The sequence below is a fragment of the Coenobita brevimanus genome, chromosome 55 (assembly GCF_032717465.1).
Source record: "Coenobita brevimanus isolate Jiangsu-jjx chromosome 55, ASM3271746v2, whole genome shotgun sequence".
NCBI classification, from domain to species: Eukaryota; Metazoa; Arthropoda; class Malacostraca; order Decapoda; family Coenobitidae; genus Coenobita; species Coenobita brevimanus.
The window spans coordinates 62885610-62903650 of NC_137008.1; positions in this window are offsets into that span (position 1 = coordinate 62885610).

An 18041-nucleotide genomic window follows, 5' to 3' on the forward strand; every position below is an offset into this window, starting at 1 on the left:
AAAAGATGTAGACGATCCATTACGACAAGTGGAAATGCTGGTAGGGAGAGAGACGCAGGTAGGAGCTTGAATTCTTTTTTTTTTTCCTCTAACGTTTCAGATTCTTTGCATGTGTGTTCTGTGTAGCCAGAAACGTTAGAGAAAATAAAGAATTCAAGCTCTCCTGTGTCTCTCTCCCACCCAACATTTCCATAAAATACCCTTATAGACAAAGTGGTTCACAAGGATTCCTGTGGTTGCTATGGATCATGATTAGAGAGAATTTGAGAAATGTACTTGACAATCTGAATGTTAAAGTCGTTGCCGTTGAATAAAAGGCACGATAAGAAGGACGTCAAAACATACTGACAAAGTAAATTCGCATGCGTCTTAATTTCATATTCCCGTAAATTGTGTTAATGGAGGAATTATACGCCGAAATGGATTTCTTTTTTTTTCTTTCTTTCTTTTTTTTTGTACTGAAAGATGGGTCATTATGCAGTAACTTCACAATAAACACAAATTTCTATATGCGGATGTAATTATTCCATCTGATTCCCAAGTATTCCCCCCTGTGCTCAGTATCAAGATTAGCAAGGAATCTGGGACCTGCCCTTGAGAAACTGGATGTGTGGTGCCCGTGGTCGGAACTGAAATAGGTCTAGTTTTCCACGTATGGAGGTGAATTTTACGGATGTGAGGAGGTGTGGTTGATTGGGAGGAAGGTCGTGGCGGGATTCCCAACGACTGAAAGCACGAGAAATACACTTAACCCCTTCAGCCCTAAGACGTCTTTTTCAAACTATCCTTGCTGTCTTCACACGATCCTGCTTGACTCACGAGAAACTTTTCGAACTAGAGTTGTTTGTTGTAACCTTCATTAACTCGAGTTACTTCTGTAGTGCGTTTGTTCTAATCTATATTTATGTAGCTTCTTTTAGCTCAGTTACTGGGACAGCTGATATGGGTAACAACAAAGCAAACTCATTTCTTGTCTTGTAACTAAGGTTAACTGAAATTCATGCAACCACGAAGCAGTATTCAGTTTGTCGGATGGTCGACTTTCTTCGGGCGAAAACAAACTGACTATGGTACTCTCCTAACTTCAGTAAGTCTGGTGGTGGCAAGAATGAATTAATATTCAGTCCTCGTGCCGAAAGGATTAAGACAAAGAATGTACGGAGTCCCTAGACTATGCTAAGCAACTGGAGGTTTCCTTTTGCATTACTTTTTTGACGAATGTGTGGAGGTGTGGGCTGTGGACGAATGTGTGGAGGTGTTGGGCTGAAAACCTTACCAAGAACAACTTAAAAATGAAAATTTTACCTGAGAATGTGAAAATATGTCGTCCTCGGCCTACGCATACAGCTAGAGGTGATTATACTGATGTGGCAGGAAGGCGTGGTTTCGCCGGGGGCCATAGCGGGATTCCCGAGAACACCTCAACGCCAGAAGGTGCAAAAAAAAATAATTAATCAATTAATTAATGCATGGTGACCGTACACGAGGCCAGCTGGTACGGGCTTGCCATTTTTTTTTTTTTCTTTTTTACGGATATGGAAAGGTGTGATTGACTGGATCTGAGGATCTTGGAATGGATGGTAGAAAGTTCAAAATTTTTACCTGAGAAAATGAATGAGTGTTGAATGTAGACTGAATTAACTACCTCGATTTTGCAATTTATAGAAACAAATTTTTACAGATGTGGGATGTGTGGCTGGTTGGGTATGAGGATCTTAACAAGGATAATTGAAAAATTGAGAATGTTACCTTAGAAAATGAAGGTATGATGCCGGTAAATTATTTTAACCAGCTCGAGTTTTCCATTCACAGAGGTTAATAATTCTCAACGGGAGTGGGGAGGTGTAGTCGGCTGGGTTTTGGCGGGAATCCCAAGGTGTCCGTGCACCATGCGGCTGTGTGGCTACTGCTGGCCCTAATGTGGAGGAATGGACTGAGATTCACGAACAGATTTACAGTCTACTCCCATTCGTAACTCAGAAGCGAGAATTACTAACAAACCTACGATGAACTGTGTATCGTACTTGTAACTCGTTTTCGTGGGTGAGTGGTAGGTAGAATGCATAATCTTCCTCTCTCGTTCTTCCTTAGAAAAAAAAAAAAAGCAATGATATGAAAGCAATAACATCCTAGGTTTTGTGCTGCACGAAAGAAAATGAAAAGGGATACAGACTTCCCATGTTTCTAGTTTTCCCTGCAAAAAAATATATTAAGCCACGACAGGGAATCAATCGTAAATAGCTTCGAGAATCCTACCCCAGATTAATTTTTTGCAGGAAGGAGGAGAGGACGAGTGTGTTGTTTCTTCCCCCCTCTTCTCTCTGCAAATCGAAATATGAGTTGCGAGAGGAGAATGATACTAAGTCTGTTTGTAAATCTGGATCCTGGATTTTCCGCCGTAATAAAGGACAGGCCATGTAAGGCAGTAAGGACGAGAGGTGCATCCCGACAGTGGCAGCAGACCAAACATATGGACTACGTGGTGGAATGAGAAGGCGTGATGAGTGGAATGTGGCAAGGGTGGAGTGTGTGAAGCCTCCGTGACTTGGCGTGAGCAGGGAAAGTATTTGTGAATAATCCTGAGCTCTAGTCGTGTCCGAAACTGTTTGTGTATATTCTTAAAACATACAGCTACTATTCACTTAGGAACCACAGTAAGGTAAATAATGAAGTGAAAAATTCAAAAAATGCTATCAATTTCGTAATAGTATACGCTTATGGACGCTTGTCTTATCCTGGAAACTGGTTAAGATTCATGATAACTGTGATCTCAGACGGAGGGGAGGGAGAGGGTGTGGATTTTGAGCAGCGCGAGTTTTTGCCAAGGTCTGCTTGTCTGCTCAAAATGTATTGGGTTTATGTTTCTCTGATGTTAACACAGGTTTGGCCACAGGCGTGTTATTGGTGACATTATATACAAGCACACACACACACACACACACACACACACACACACACACACACACACATCCAGTTTGTGAACGGAATGTCACTGTGGCAAAAAGAAAAGAAGAGAAAAACAGAACATACACAAAAAGAAATCAGAATGAAAAAACTTGTCCTATTTCTTTCATGACCTCAGCACTATACACTGGTGATTTTTACACTGTCGCTGAGGGGAAGACAACAAAACCTTCCTCTCAAGTTGTAATCAAGGCAGGTACTTCGAGGGTTGAAAGATTACCTAAAGATTATGGAAGCAAAAGGGGAGGAGTGTCAGCCTTGTAACTAGACATGTTTTATTTTGATTGTCTGACCTAGTTCCCAGCGGTGGAGTTAAATTCTGTGCCTCTTTTTGTATATAACCAACATCTTACTGTTTTTGCACATTTATTTTTTATTTTCATTTATTTATTCCTGGTTATTTGTTTGTTTATTTGCTACGGTATTAAATGTCTACTCAGTCATTATATTCATCCCAAGTATACTCGTAAATATATTCGTTAAAGGACAAGGTTTCTTCTTGGCAGCTGCAGTAAATGAAACTTATTTAATAGTTCAGACGACAGGCATCAAAACAATGAAAAGATGAGTGAATTATACGGAGAACAATAAGGCTAAGTTGAAAGAGAGATTTGGAGATGTTAGCAATAGTTATGTATTGTCCACCATGGATGAGCTATGTGATTTGGCTTCAAGCAACAGTTTAACAGACAAATGCAGTACGTGATGTTCCTCAGAGCGCACTAGGAGACGAAGAGAAATGTAGAGTTAATTCCCATACTACAACGGCTTGGCTACAGATGATAAGACTGAAGAAGGAGAGGAAAGAGAAGAAAAAGAAGAAGAGAGAGTGATTTTGCAATTCAGTTCCTAATATATGCTTATTTTCGGATATTTCTCCCACAACAAGGATACGAACCCGGTACTTCCATGACCCCCAAAGACTACGCCACCCATGGGCCAGGTGTTACTGCTGACCTTCCGGCACCTTGAGAGAGAGAGAGAGAGAGAGAGAGAGAGAGAGAGAGAGAGAGAGAGAGGGAAGGTAAGTCTTTTCTATTTCATCAGAATATTATCTGATAAAACTTGACACGAGAATGGCTTGGGGGTTGTTGGTTTTTTCTCATGATTCTCCGCTTACTGTGCATGGTGTGTGTGTGTGTGTGTGTGTGTGTGTGTGTGTGTGTGTGTGTGTGTGTGTGTGTGTGTGTGTGTGTGTGTGTGTGTGTGTGTGTTCATCGACGATCATTAGCATCTGAAACAACTCCCCATCCTACTACGTCGACCCTTCCACCTCCCGTTCGCCATCGCTCACTACCTTCCTCTCTCGTAAAAAAGACACCTCTCACATTTCACCTTGCCATCACCACCACTCATTACCTTCCTCTCTCATAATAAAAATAATGACATCTCACAAACTCCCAAATTGGCATGGCAAAATTGCGCTGCGTAGAGCTCCGTAAGCATATTTCGGAGTGGCATGTCTTGCGTTTTTGGCGATTTTAAGATACTGCATGTCATGTATCCGCTTTCGTACCTCCTTGTTAAATAGTTGTCGTCCTCGTGGTAGTGGGTATTACATAAGCTGAGGGAGAGCGAGAGAGAGAGAGAGAGAGAGAGAGTGTGTGTGTGTGTGTGTGTGTGTGTGTGTGTGTGTGTGTGTGTGTGTGTGTGTGTGTTTAAGGATATGCAAATCAACAGGTACGATCTTACCTTTTTTTTTTTTTCCGCCAACTTTTTTCCTTCCTTTCGTTTTCATTCCAGGAAGTCCACACGCCCGGCCAAGCACGAAGATGGGAGAGAGAGAGAGAGAGAGGGGGGGGGGTTCCATAAAAAGCCCAAGGAAGTGAGCAAAGCGGGAGAAGGAAGTGGGTGAGGAAGAGGAGAAATATGAAGCTGGGAGGAGCGTAGGAAATGGAGAGATGGAAGACGTAGGAAGGTTGCAAGCTATTAAAAAAAAAAAAAAAAAAGCATCTTATCCAGTTAATCCAATGACGTGTTTTTCCATTCTTTCTTGCTATCTCCAAACGATTTTATTCATCTAAGAAATTGACCTCTGTTAACAAAGGCGCTGACTGTGGCTATGTCTAACTCACTCTGTTCGAAAAATTAATCTTAGGCTGAACAGACCTATCAGAAGACATAAATAAATAAATCCTTTGGCTGAAGTAATTAACCCTTTCAGTCCAATGACGTAAACAATTAATTTACAATGATATTCAGCTTTAAACAGATTTTTCGAACTAAGATGGTCAGATGTGGCCTACCTTTACCTCTCAACTCTTTGTATCCCGTGACGTCATTTGTAATCTGTTCTTTCTGTCCCCAAAAGGTTTTCATTTGACAGAGGAGGGATTCTTACTTATATAACCTTAATTTTCTCCCTAAGGACTATATATCTTTCCTAAATATTATAAATTCATCTATCGGTAGCCTTATTAGAATTATAAATAGCCATATTGAAAGGGCTAGCCATGAACCGTCTTCCCCAAAAATCAAATAATACCATTTTCTGATAGCAAGACATAAAAATAAAAATGTACGTCATGGTTTTTAAGTGGTTGATGGTGGTAATTAATGTCCGTCAGTCACACTTGCCACCCTGATGACGTCACGGCTGCATCTGCGCTATGATTGGCCGACAAAGTTTAAATCCGCAAAATGGCCATGATGGAGGCATGTTCGAGTGATTGATGGGGTAATAATTCATGAAAGCTGGCCGGTAAAAAATGCAGTGTTATAATAATGGAAAACACTATAAAAATGCACAATACCCTCCCAAATCCTTCTGCAGACATAGTTCATCATTGACCCCTTCTCTAAGTCATCACAGTACCCTCTTCCTCAGCGATTTATTTTTTATATTACACCTTATTCATGTAGTCTATGCTTTAGTCATCTTGATACTGACACAGTTTGAGTAATGTTCTGAATAAATCGCTATGGAGGAAGTGTTACGAAATTTCCGAAGCCATTAAGACGACTTTCAGGCAACCCATGAGATTTACACCCGTACTCTCGCCCTCTCAGAAGGCCCCCTAGCGCCTATTCCTTCTTAGTTTGTTTTATAAGTGGCACGTTAATATGTCCTTTTATATTATCTAAGAAGGCTTTGTTGATATTAACCCAGACACTTCAAGAACGCATATTTTTCCTTCTATTGTTCTTGTTACCACTACGCGATTTTTTTCAGCCTTGGAGGGACTTTTGAACTGGATAAATAGCCGCAACCTTCAGAGAGAGAGAGAGAGAGAGAGAGAGAGGCTTATGTAATCAAGATCTGCAATCGTTTATAATTCCGGTAATATGGAAACAATCGGTGCATTTTGATTGTAAAGTTTTTCTGTGAGTTACATTTTTGGTGGTTGTGTGGTGTGTTAAGTGTGGTGAAGGTGATACGGTGTGGTGTGGGGTGGTGTGGTGTGGTGGTGTGGTGTGCTGGTGTAGTAAGTGTAGTGGAAACGTGTGCTAAGTGTGGTGGAGCTGGTATGGTGTGCTAAGTGTGGTGGTGGTGGTGGTGGCGATGGTGTGTGTGTGTGTGTGTGTGTGTGTGTGTGTGTGTGTGTGTGTGTGTGTGTGTGTGTGTGTGTGTGTGTGTGTGTGTGTGTGTGTGTGTGTGTGGCAGAGGGGTAGTGGTGGTGAGGGTGTGACAAGCGAGAGAGATATGGTGGTGGTAGGTGCGGTGGAAGTGTGGTAAATGTGGTGGTGGTGGTGTGGTGGTCAGTGTTTACCCAGTGGCGTGTGCGACCTGACATCCGGGAGGGAGGGAGGTGCGGCGTGCGGTCAGAGTGACGTTGTGTACAGTCACGGCCACCTATCCTGTACCCCCCCCCTACCCCTGCATCCCTAACACCCCCTCTACCACCATACTACCACTACATCCAACATACATATCTCTCCCAACCACACTACCACGATACTGCTACCAAACCATACCATTCATCACTCTCCCAACATTACAAGGCCACAACTTTCCACACCTGTCATATCACGACCACACCTAAACAATTACGGTTACCCCATCCTGTTTACCTATCGCTAACTTTATCCGTCTATCTATTTATCGCTTTCCCCCACCCCCTTCCTCAACAAGCTACACACGTCCACTACAACAAAGTATACTTTTCATGTTCTCTATCACAAAACATAATATTATAACGGATTTATAACACCTAACTGAACTGGGCTACTCCTGCAGTTTGAATACCAAATTGTGGTTGCAGAGAATGTGATGAGCCTTATTTATGAGGTAGGAATGAATCGCCTTGGTTACTAGTCAAATCAAACCCCTAATCTTACTACACTTGGTCACTATCTAAGCTGAAAGGGGTTAGTGATCTTTATCGGGTTACAAAAAACAACGCGCTACTGGAGAATGACCACAATTCAGACTTCTCAGCATCCATCAAAAATTCCCAAACCTTTAAAGGATTCCTGCGGCTGAAGAAATCTAATGGGTGTTAATCATCATCTTCATCATCCATTTCTTATTGCCCCATCAGCCCATCAGTAGTGTACAGGACTGGGGGTAAGGTAATTAGTCAGGACATTTAAAACAAGAATAACCAGTTCCTTTTACCTCAAGCAGTATCGCATGAGCAGTAAACCTTAACCTCCCATCAGACTGACCGCATCCGCCAAAGTATGGAAAGGGCGACAACAGCACAGACTACAGGTAACTTACAAGAGATTTATGATCGTACTATCAAACTGAGTGCACGAGGACGTAAGCAAGACCCTGATTTTTTTGCGGTCATTTATGGAACATCTGTAACTGTTAGATGTGATCACCCTGCACCCACATTACAGTGTAGTCTGAAAAATAAAGCAAAATCTGACACATTCTATCATCATATCTTTCGGATTTATTTCCCCAGATTTGAGTCCTCTACACACCTTGGCGGTATTAGTTTTAATATCATGGGTTTTTGTTTTAGTTCGCCCATATTTTACGCTCTAACTCACGCACAAGAGGCAAGCATCTCATACACCCAGAGGAAAAGGAAACAAAACAGCCACAAACACCACAATGAAACCAAGCGGGTGGCAGTGGTGGGATGCAAAGAACATGAGCTGTATCCATAAACTTTCCTTAGCTCAAGTTGGGCGTGATCTAGCTTGTCTATGTTTTTTTATCCTCAACCATATAGCTACCAAACATTCCAAAGCCAACGTAGACTGAATTATAGCGTGGAAAGATATGACAGCGAAATGATACATAACAATATCTCCTTGCTATATAGAAAGCGTTAAAAAAAAAACTGCCAAGATCCTTTATGCACACGCTAACATGTTCCTGTGTCCAGTGGTAGGACAAGGCAAGGACTATACACCTTGGGACAAGGAGGAGGAGGACGGGAAGCAGTGAAACGCAGCTCACCCTCCCGGATGTATCAGATAGGCGCGTTTCATTACCGTTTGTATGCATAATGTACTGCCTGTAAAGCAGATGGTGGGCAGAAGTGTTTATGCATTCCTGTGTTTATCCTGTTTACTGACACTTAGGCTGAAACTCGTGGAATTTTTATGAGTACTACGCGTTTTTTACGCATGGTGTACTGCACAGGAGACGAAAGGTGTGTCTTTCTTTTCCCATTTTCATCCTGTTTTGCTTACGTTTAGGCTGAAACGGCTGGGATTGCTGCGACTCACTCTCTCTCTCTCTCTCTCTCTCACACACACACACACACACACACACACAACTACCTCCTGGTAACGTCAGTCAGTTATGCTTGTTATTTCCGTTTTTTCAACCGTCTGGCTGAAGTCGATAATAATTAACGGTCAAACGCACTTACTCCGTTCACTGCGACGGCGATATTTCTCTTTTAATGCAGGACACAAGAAGTCGCGTATTTTTCCCATTTATTTCTACTGTTTCTCTTTCATCTGAACCACGCTACGAACAGATCATTTCCATGCAATTACATTTTCTTAAAACTCAGTTATCAAAGATGCTAAGCCTGTACCCAACCCCTTCAGTTAAATAATTGTCTCCCCTAAGCTGCATAAAATCGTCTGGGGGTAGAAAAAAATATGCTAAAAATGACGTACCAAATTCAAGGGGTTTAATGAGCTACCGAAACGCAAATATGATTTTTTTTTTTTTTTAGTCTATCGAGAAATATTAATCAACACCAGACAGAACAGTTTCATCATACAAAGAGAGAGAGAGAGACTGTGCTTTATTTTTTACTGCCTGCCTTGGCTATACAGTCTCTCTCTCTCGCTTTCTCTCTCCCTCTCTCTCTCTCTCAAAAAAAAAAAATAAATAAATGAATAAATAAAAATAAAATAAATAAATAAAAAAATAAAAAAATCCGTCCAGTGTCTAAATATATTTCTTACTTCCTCCAGCACATTACTTTCCCGTCATGTCAGAAACTGAAGGGGTTAATGTCTCAACCTGTGGACTCCTAAGATTAATTTCCCTTAACTGAAAATCAAAATATACGGTGTTAATCCAGATAAAGAGTTTTCATAAGAGTAATAGGGCAATTAAAAGGGTGGTAGAGAGACCATTCCCATCAGGCAGGTGGTTGGCAGGGGTGAGTAATTGCAGGTGATGAGCGCAGTGTTTACCTGTCACTCCCCCCTGCCTTGCCTCGCGCATGCTCTCTCCCTACCCACGCCTCCACCACCAGCAACCTTTTAATTTCTATTTCTAGTCACTTTGGATTTCTGATAACCAAAAAAAAGGGGTGATTACGTCTAAAAAAAAAAAAAAATCAAATAAAACGATACTCGCACAGTGACCAACAATGCTACTGAAGGAGAAGGCTAAATTTTAGTGTTTATCATACCAGTGTACTTAAATCTCCCAATGACCTGCTGGTAATACTTCAGCGGAACAGTCAAAATGTTCGAGTTCAGTAGACTATAAGAATAATTTTTACACTACAAAACAATAACCTCAGAGTGTTGTACGTATATTAATTGCGAAGGCATCTATGAAGGTTCAGCGGTAAAGCGATGATTTTTTTTTTTTTCAAAGAGTAACAAAAATGACAAAACTATTTAAATGTCAGCCTTGAGGAGCTGTAAAGGATGCGCCAGAGAGCAAACTTCAGTGGAGGTCACAGTCAATTTTCCAGGGTGAAATGGAACAGGATCCCAGTCACCATCATTAAGTGGGACAGGACAGGTCGGGAAAAGCCTTCAGCCTGGAATGAAGCAAATATAATTGGCAGTGTCTGTAATAACGGCGATAAATGACAGGAGGAGAATAGCCAGGGTCGTTATGAACACCATCTTCACCTGTATTTCAGACGTTTCGATATGTACTCTTCCACTTAAAGTCACCATTATTAGCTAAGCAGACATCAACGTATAGATATAAACCTACAATAAAGGTACAGTGCATAAATTTGGTAGGGCAACTTCTAAATCATGCCGATTCTTGTTTTCCTATTCCGACAAAAATTTTCATAGGTGTACTTACTACGTCCAATCCACTTCGCTTATAAGATTTATCCCGAACCTTCCACATCGCTACAAGCATGACGAAGCCCCAGCAATAACTCCCGTGACTTTTAATCCTTCCTCTGCAGCGACAACTCAAGACACAAATTTGGTGAAAAACATTGCACCTCACTTGAACCTTCCACACCACCAGGCTGACAAACTCAATATGCAGGCATGACGAAGCTCCCACAATAGCGCTCCTAGAAGATTGACTGATAATCCTTCCTCTGCGGCAAAAATTTATCTACAGATCTACCACACTGACAAATTCAATATACTGTACAGGCATGACGAGGCTCCCACAACAGTTCCCCTAGAAGATTGGCTGGTAATCCCTCGTCTGCAGCGACAACTCGTGATGGATAGTATTCTCGCGTGACTCAGCAAACATGGCTTGAAAAGTGACTCGACCGTCCATCAACAGGGAATGACCACGACAGCCTGCCCTCCTGTTCCTCCTCCACGCCTCTCTCCCTCCCCCCTACTCCATACCCTATCCCTCTCCTCCTCTTTCTCCACTCCTCTGCCTCTCCCCTACTCTTCCTTCTCTTCCATACCACTCTCCCTCCCCCCTCCTCCACCACACCTCTCTCCCACTCTTTACTCCTCCTCCACACCTCTCTTTCATCACGGACGTTTTTTTTTTTTCTTTTGTTTTAAAAAAATCGTTTTATTTCAATCCGTTTTTTCTCACTGGCCTCGATGTGGTTCCGGAATTGCCTCTTAATCTCATCCAAAACGTTTAAACCTTTTATTTTCCCTATTTTTTCCTACCATCCTGGATTACGTTCCATAAATGCTTCTACAATATCGTAAATATTGTTCTCCTCAAAAAAAAGAAAAAAAAAAAATCCTTTATTTCCACTCTCCTCTTATGGCCACCGTCGTGTGGCCGTGGAATTGCTTCTGTAATTAGTTACTCCTTTTACTTCCACCTTTTATTTTTGTCTTTTACCGCCATCCATGTGGTTGTGGAACTGGTTCTTTTACGTTGGATATATTTTCTAAAAAAAAAAAAATCCTTTCTTCACTTCCCTCGATATGGTTCAGGAATTAGTTCGATACTGTCGACAATATTACCTTTCTTCCAAAAAACTATTGACCTGTATTTTCAACCGCTTTATAACTGCTCTGGATGTTGTTGTGGATGTGTTTGTATAGACATCAATATTCCTTTCATCCAGAAAATATTGACTCCTTTTGCTTCCTGCTCTTGAGAAATTGTACTCGATTGCACACTGCGTTGTATGGCATTTCTCTCTACCCTTCACAGGTTATATTCCCTCTATTTTCATCCTCAGTTTTTTTCAGATCTCCAGTAGATTTCATTCCCTTTGGTTCCATCCTCCTCTTAACCAGCTCTACATTGTACTAAATGGCGTGATGAGAGGGTATCCTGGTTCCTCCTCTCTCCCGCCCATCTCAGCTCCACGGACAGGGGCTTCTCGTGGTGAGCTCAGACGTGCGTGACTTCGATATTACCGATACGTTTACGAGGCCGCTGGTCCGAGCCTCCCAGCCAGACGAGCCAGGGAAGAAAGGGAGTGCCGTTATCTAGAGTCACAGGAGCATATCTTCCCGTCAGAGGGACAGGAAGCTTGGAATGTATGTATGTGTGCGTTGTGTGTATATCTGGATGTATGGATGGATGGATGGATGCGTGTATGTATGTATGTTTGTATTAGTACTGTATGTATTTTAGCGGTCGGTCTGCTCGTGTGATGTAGGCAAGATGTTCTACTATGCACGTTCAAAGCTGGCTGGAATAATGGCTGTAGAGATTTCGCTCCTTTTAGCCGCTTGAATCTGGTGACGTATTCTTTTCTTCATTCTTGCTACACCCAGACGATATTATTCAGCTTAGGAGAGATTTTCCGACCTCTGGGACTGCTGAATATAACCTTCATTGACACTCTTGGTACGAAAGGTATCCCATAGGATGAATAAAATCGTCTGAAGGTAGCAAAAATAAAGCAGTTAAATACATCACTTGAATTAAAAGAACTAAAGAAAAAATAGGTGGCAAAATCTCCCTTCCAAAGACGTTCAAATACAGAAATGTCTATTTAGGGTTCGAGCATTTCGTGATGCCCGAACACATTGCTTTCACATGGCAGACGCGATGTGTGCAAAAAGGCTGTATATTTGTAGGTGAGAGAGAGAGAGAGAGAGAGAGAGAGAGAGAGAGAGAGAGAGAGAGAGGCGGCGTGTGAAAGAAAAATTCTTCTTGAAAACAAAGGTGTGACTGAAACCAGGAATTAAGTATATTTACATCTGATAAGGGACGCAGAACCGGTGAGGGGGAGGTTCTGAAAGGAGGGGGGAAAAAAGGTAATAGCAGCCAGGAGTCGAGGTGAAGGAGCTGCCGGCGAATATAAGAAAAATTAACGGAAGCTGAAAAGCCGTGAGAGAGGATGATGTCAGGGGGCTGGAAAAGAAAGAAGGGAAAAGGAGATAAGAGTCGGAGGCTGTGGAGGGAAGGAGGGAGACCAGGAGAGGGGAAGGGGAAAAGATACGAGCATGGGGAGGGATGATGGTGTCAGGGAGAGGGAGAAGAAAGGAAAATGAAATAGGAGACGAAGAAAAGGGCGAGAGGAAGTTAACGTAAGAGACAGGATGGGGAGGTAAACTGAGAGCTAAGGATAGAAACAAGATCGGGGAGATAGGCAAGGAGAGAGGGAGGAGGGAGTTAAGAAAGGAAAGATAAAGAAGAGAGGGAAATAAGATAATAGACGAAGGCTGAAGGGAAGGGGGAGATAATGAGAGAGACAAGATTGGGGAAAACAGAAAGACTGGAGAGAAAGGGAAAAAAGATGGTGGATGAAAAGAGTGGGGGTGGAGCGAAAGATATGGGGAGCTTAAGGGGATAAAGACAGAGGGGGTAGAAGTGGGAAAGAAAGGGAAAGTATTAGGGCGGCAGGGATGATGCAAAGACTGAGGAATGAGGGAGTTTAGAAAAAGAAGCAGATAAGAAAGGAGGGAAGGTCAGGAGGGGGAGAAGGGTAGGGAGATAGGGAGAACAAAAAGACAAGGGGGAGGGAGAAGGAACGGTGAGCGTGCAGATCCGCTTCACAATAAAAAAAAGAGGTTCCTTGTGGGGATAGTCACGGATGCGTCTCCCATTCCGTGTATACCCCCTCTGTACCATAGGCGTACCACCTCTATATCATCATCAATGTATCATCGGAAACATAACTTCCAATGATACTCTCACCTCATCTACCTCCGAATTTCCTCTTCAGGCTAATATTCCTAAGTTGAGGGAGGCCTGTTATGTTTCTCTCCCTACAGATGATTCTCTTTTATATGATGCGTCAAGGAGGAACGAGACAGACATAGCCAAAGTGTGGAGCAAACTGAGTGGAATATTAGACAAGCTTTTTTCCCGACTGTACTTTTGCGAATCATGAAAAAAAAAAAAAAAAAAAAAAATCCCTACGTACTCATTTTATGCTCTTTAGGAGGTGAATGTGGCCAAGTGGAAAATTAACTCGGTGGAATATTAGGCGAACTTTTGCCGCTCTCTGCACCTCTGCGAATCATTCTTTCTCAAAAATTCCCCACGTGATGTTTTATGCTCATTACGAGGCGAATATGGCCACGACTATCAATTTTCCTGAGTGCTAGTGGACAATAATTTCTCAGAACTCTGGCTTATTGACAAAGATATACCAGACAATGTGCAAGTCGAAATGACAAAGGAAAAAGCGGCGGAGTTTTGGAAAGACACACCCGCACTCATACACTCACCCTCACTCAACACACCCACCCACCCACCCACCCACACAAACAGCTGCCTACATCAGTGTCACCTATTTTCAGATGTCTTTTTTCATAACAATTGTATTCATTCTCGCGACGGTCAGGCTCTTGGATATAGTTTGCTTCCCCCTTGTCCCTGTTCACTCAGCTGCACAAATGGGGACCTGGCTATTACATCAACTGTTCCTCCTCCTATTTTAGGGGAAGACTGGAACTCAGCAGAAAATGACTGTCCGTCTAAATGACCCCCGTATAACTGACTGGAATTAATATAAGCCTTATTATTATTATTATTATTATTATTTTTATTATTATTATTATTATTATTATTATTATTATTACTACTACTACTACTACTACTACTATTAACATCATTGTCGTCGTTGTCATCGTCATCCACCTGATTCTTCTTCCTCTTCCTCTTCTTTACAGTCATGAAGACAGTTATCGTAACAAACAATGACTTGGTAAATATTCCTCCCTGCAAGTCCAGAGGCCAGTAATATACACGTTAAATAGCCTCCATCTAATTTCTTCGTGCATAAGCATAAAAAGGCAGGCAAAACTGTGTAGTCATTTACGAACTTGATTTTCCGGCTCGTCCCAATTCCACGAGTCATCCCAGAAGTTACGAATCTGAAACCTTGCTAAGTGTTTTCCGTCGTTAATCCCTTCAGTGCGATGGTCTTCTTGATTGATTTATTTATTTAATTTTGTTCTTACTGGACGATTTTATACGGCCTAGAAGAGTAACCTAGAAGTGAAGGGGTTAATAAACATTGCATTCTAACCCCTAAAGGTCGAAAAAATATCTCCTAGGCTGCGCAACATTGGTAGTAGTAACAGTAATAGTAATAGTAATAGTAGTAGTAATGGCAACAGTATTAGTAAGAGTAATAGCAGTTGTAGACCCAGCTTTATCTGAAATGTGAACCCGGTGAACTGCAGGCTGAAACTGCCCGCTTCCGATAGTACACCATCCTCCTTTTGGTGATAGGGAAGGGGCTGACGGATGTTCTTATAACTGGGCAGTGGAGCCGCCCAGCTACACCGGTGCCACCACATGAAGGCGTCTCTTACCAGCATTAAACATTAAGTAAAAATGGCTCACTCAAACCGCCCTAGACAATAAATAAATAAATAAATAAATAAATAAAAGCGGGATCTCTGCATTGTATTCGCTCGTAAACCCTCTCGTGGCCAAGATTTTTTTTAGTATTTTATTCCAGCGGACGCCAGACGATTTTATTCAGCCGAGAGGGAGCTGCGATGGACTGAAGGATGTTGATACTGCCACCGTCACCCCTCTCATGATTGGGAGCCATAGGAGCCCGAGAGTGTTAATATACAGAAAGAGAGAGAGAGAGAGAGAGAGAGAGAGAGAGTTCAAGGAGGGTGATTTATGGCGCAAATCTATCACACACACACACACACACACACACACACACACACACACACACACACTTTACTATAGCCTACTGCACACACACTGTAAACGCCCAAATCCTCTCTCTCTCTCTCTCTCTCTCTCTCTCTCTCACCTTTCTCGCACATCCGCTTTCCCCCCTATCATTGCCTTCCCATCCTTGCAATCTTCCCACCCCAAGATATACAGGGAATTTCCTCAGGTATTTCCTTTCACCTTCTCGTAACCCCTTCCACCCCGTAAACACCTGCCAATTCTCACTCAGGTATTTGAGAAGTGAAAGGGAAATCATCATCATCATCATCATCATCATCATCATCATCTTTTTTCCTCGCTTAAGGACATGGAAACTCGCTGAATAATAATAATAATAATAATAATAATAACAGTGGTAGCAGTAGTAGTAGTAGTAGCAGTGGTAATAATATTATTCATCTTTTTTTTCCTTTTTGTTTTTCTTCGTCTGCTTCCAGTGATCTACCCAAGACTAATAGAGAAGCTTAACCCCTTCAGCACGGTGAGGACCTTCTTTACTCCTGCTGTTGAGAAATTGCATCCTTCAGCTCAGAGTGACCCCCCTTGAGTAAAGGTTACAGCAGTCAGTAATACACCTTTAGAGCAATAGCTTCTTCCTTATTTTATCTTCCCTAACGCTAAATGGGTTTCCTCACGTGCTTAACTACGCCTGTCCAAGTTTATTCTCCCCTTAGGCTTGCAACAAACAGCCGTGATTTCAAAGGACCTTCCTGGATCTCCAAACACACTTCCTCTCCCCCTCCCATTTTCTCTTCATTAATCACACCCTCTCTCCCTCCTTCCCTTCATTTCTCCCTCCGTCCCTCTCTCTCCCTCCCCGCACTTTGCTTCCTCTCTTCCTTGCAACACCGGGAAGCTTGCAACTACTTCCTGATCCTGCGCAAATGAAGGGCTTCCGGGGTAATGAAAAAACCCTGACGTGAAGAAAGAGCTCGCACTATAATTATTGGTACTGAGATTCGGTCTGGTAAATCACGTTCATAACCTGTATGCTGGACGATGATTCTCTCTCTCTCTCTCTCTCTCTCTCTCTCTCTCTCTCTCTCAATCGGTTTTACTTCCCTTACAAGAAGCCTACTTGCGTTAAAGAGTCAGCAGCAGTCCCCATTAAGCTAAGTTGGGTTATGCTGGACTGGGCAAAGTACAAATAAACCTACAATTTAGTGTACCATAGAGGAGATCAGCTTTCCCAGAGGCGAGCAAAACCACATAGTGTTAGTCTGAGCACAAAAAAGCAAGTCGTCAGCCATCGTTAAAGAATGGAATAGCTAATATTTAAACGGTACATTATTAGTAGATGTGTGTGTGTGTGTGTGTGTGTGTGTGTGTGTGTGTGTGTGTGTGTGTGTGTGTGTGTGTGTGTGTGTGTGTGTGTGTGTGTGTGTGTGTGTGTGTGTGTGTGTGTGTGTGTGTGTGTGTGTGTGTGTGTGTGTGTGTGTGTGTGTGTGTGTGTGTGAGTGTGTGTGTGTGTGTATGTGTTTTCTCCCACTCCAGATACAAATACAGATCTCAAGCTTCCCCACAGAGTAAATGAAACGAAGCTGACAGTAATGCACTTCCTCAAGCGAGCCTACCTACTTAGCCTCTGTCGCTGCTCACCTTCCGCCCACACTCACACCTCCACATAATTGTATATTCTCGTTCTCTTTTTCGCAGCACCTCTTCCTAGGCGAGTTATTTTACCTGTTACACCTTTAGCATTCACCCGTACGATACTGACGCAAAATATGTGCTTATTGGAAAGACAGAAATGGCATGCAATAGAAGTTGAAGGCGTCCTAAAATATATAAATCGCTTAGGAAAAAGTGGTACGAAATCTCCAATATCATTTAAAGCACAGAAAAAAGACATAATCATCACTCGACTTTTAAACTAGCTCCTTCAGTCTTGTGAAGTGAATCTCTCTATATATTTTACTTCCTCCAGACATTTGTATTCAGTTCAGGAGAGATCTGTTGTGCTGAAGAGATTAATGAAGGCTGTAAGCAACCCGTCCAGTTCTCCATGTGTCTTCTGTGCTAAATTTAATCGGCTTAAAAATAGAATACAAAATACATCATGGGATGAAATAGTCAATCTGCAACAACGACTTAAGGCTCTGTGACGATGCCCCTTAAAAAAAGAAAAAAGAAAAAATGAAAATGAAAATTACTTCGCTTGTCCTCATCTGAAGGAGCCCCCCACCCCGTCCATTCCTCCCTCACGAACTTCCAATTAAGTGCAATCAGCTAACGTCTCAGTAATGGCTTCACACATATATTTCGTCAGGTATATTCATTCGTTTCAATATGAGTACCAAATCTGTATCCTCATAATAAAAACATAAATATAAACCCTGAAAATATAATATGATTTCTGTGTCAAATCAGTGTCCAGAAATTATCCCAAGGAGTGAAAGTATGACAACGG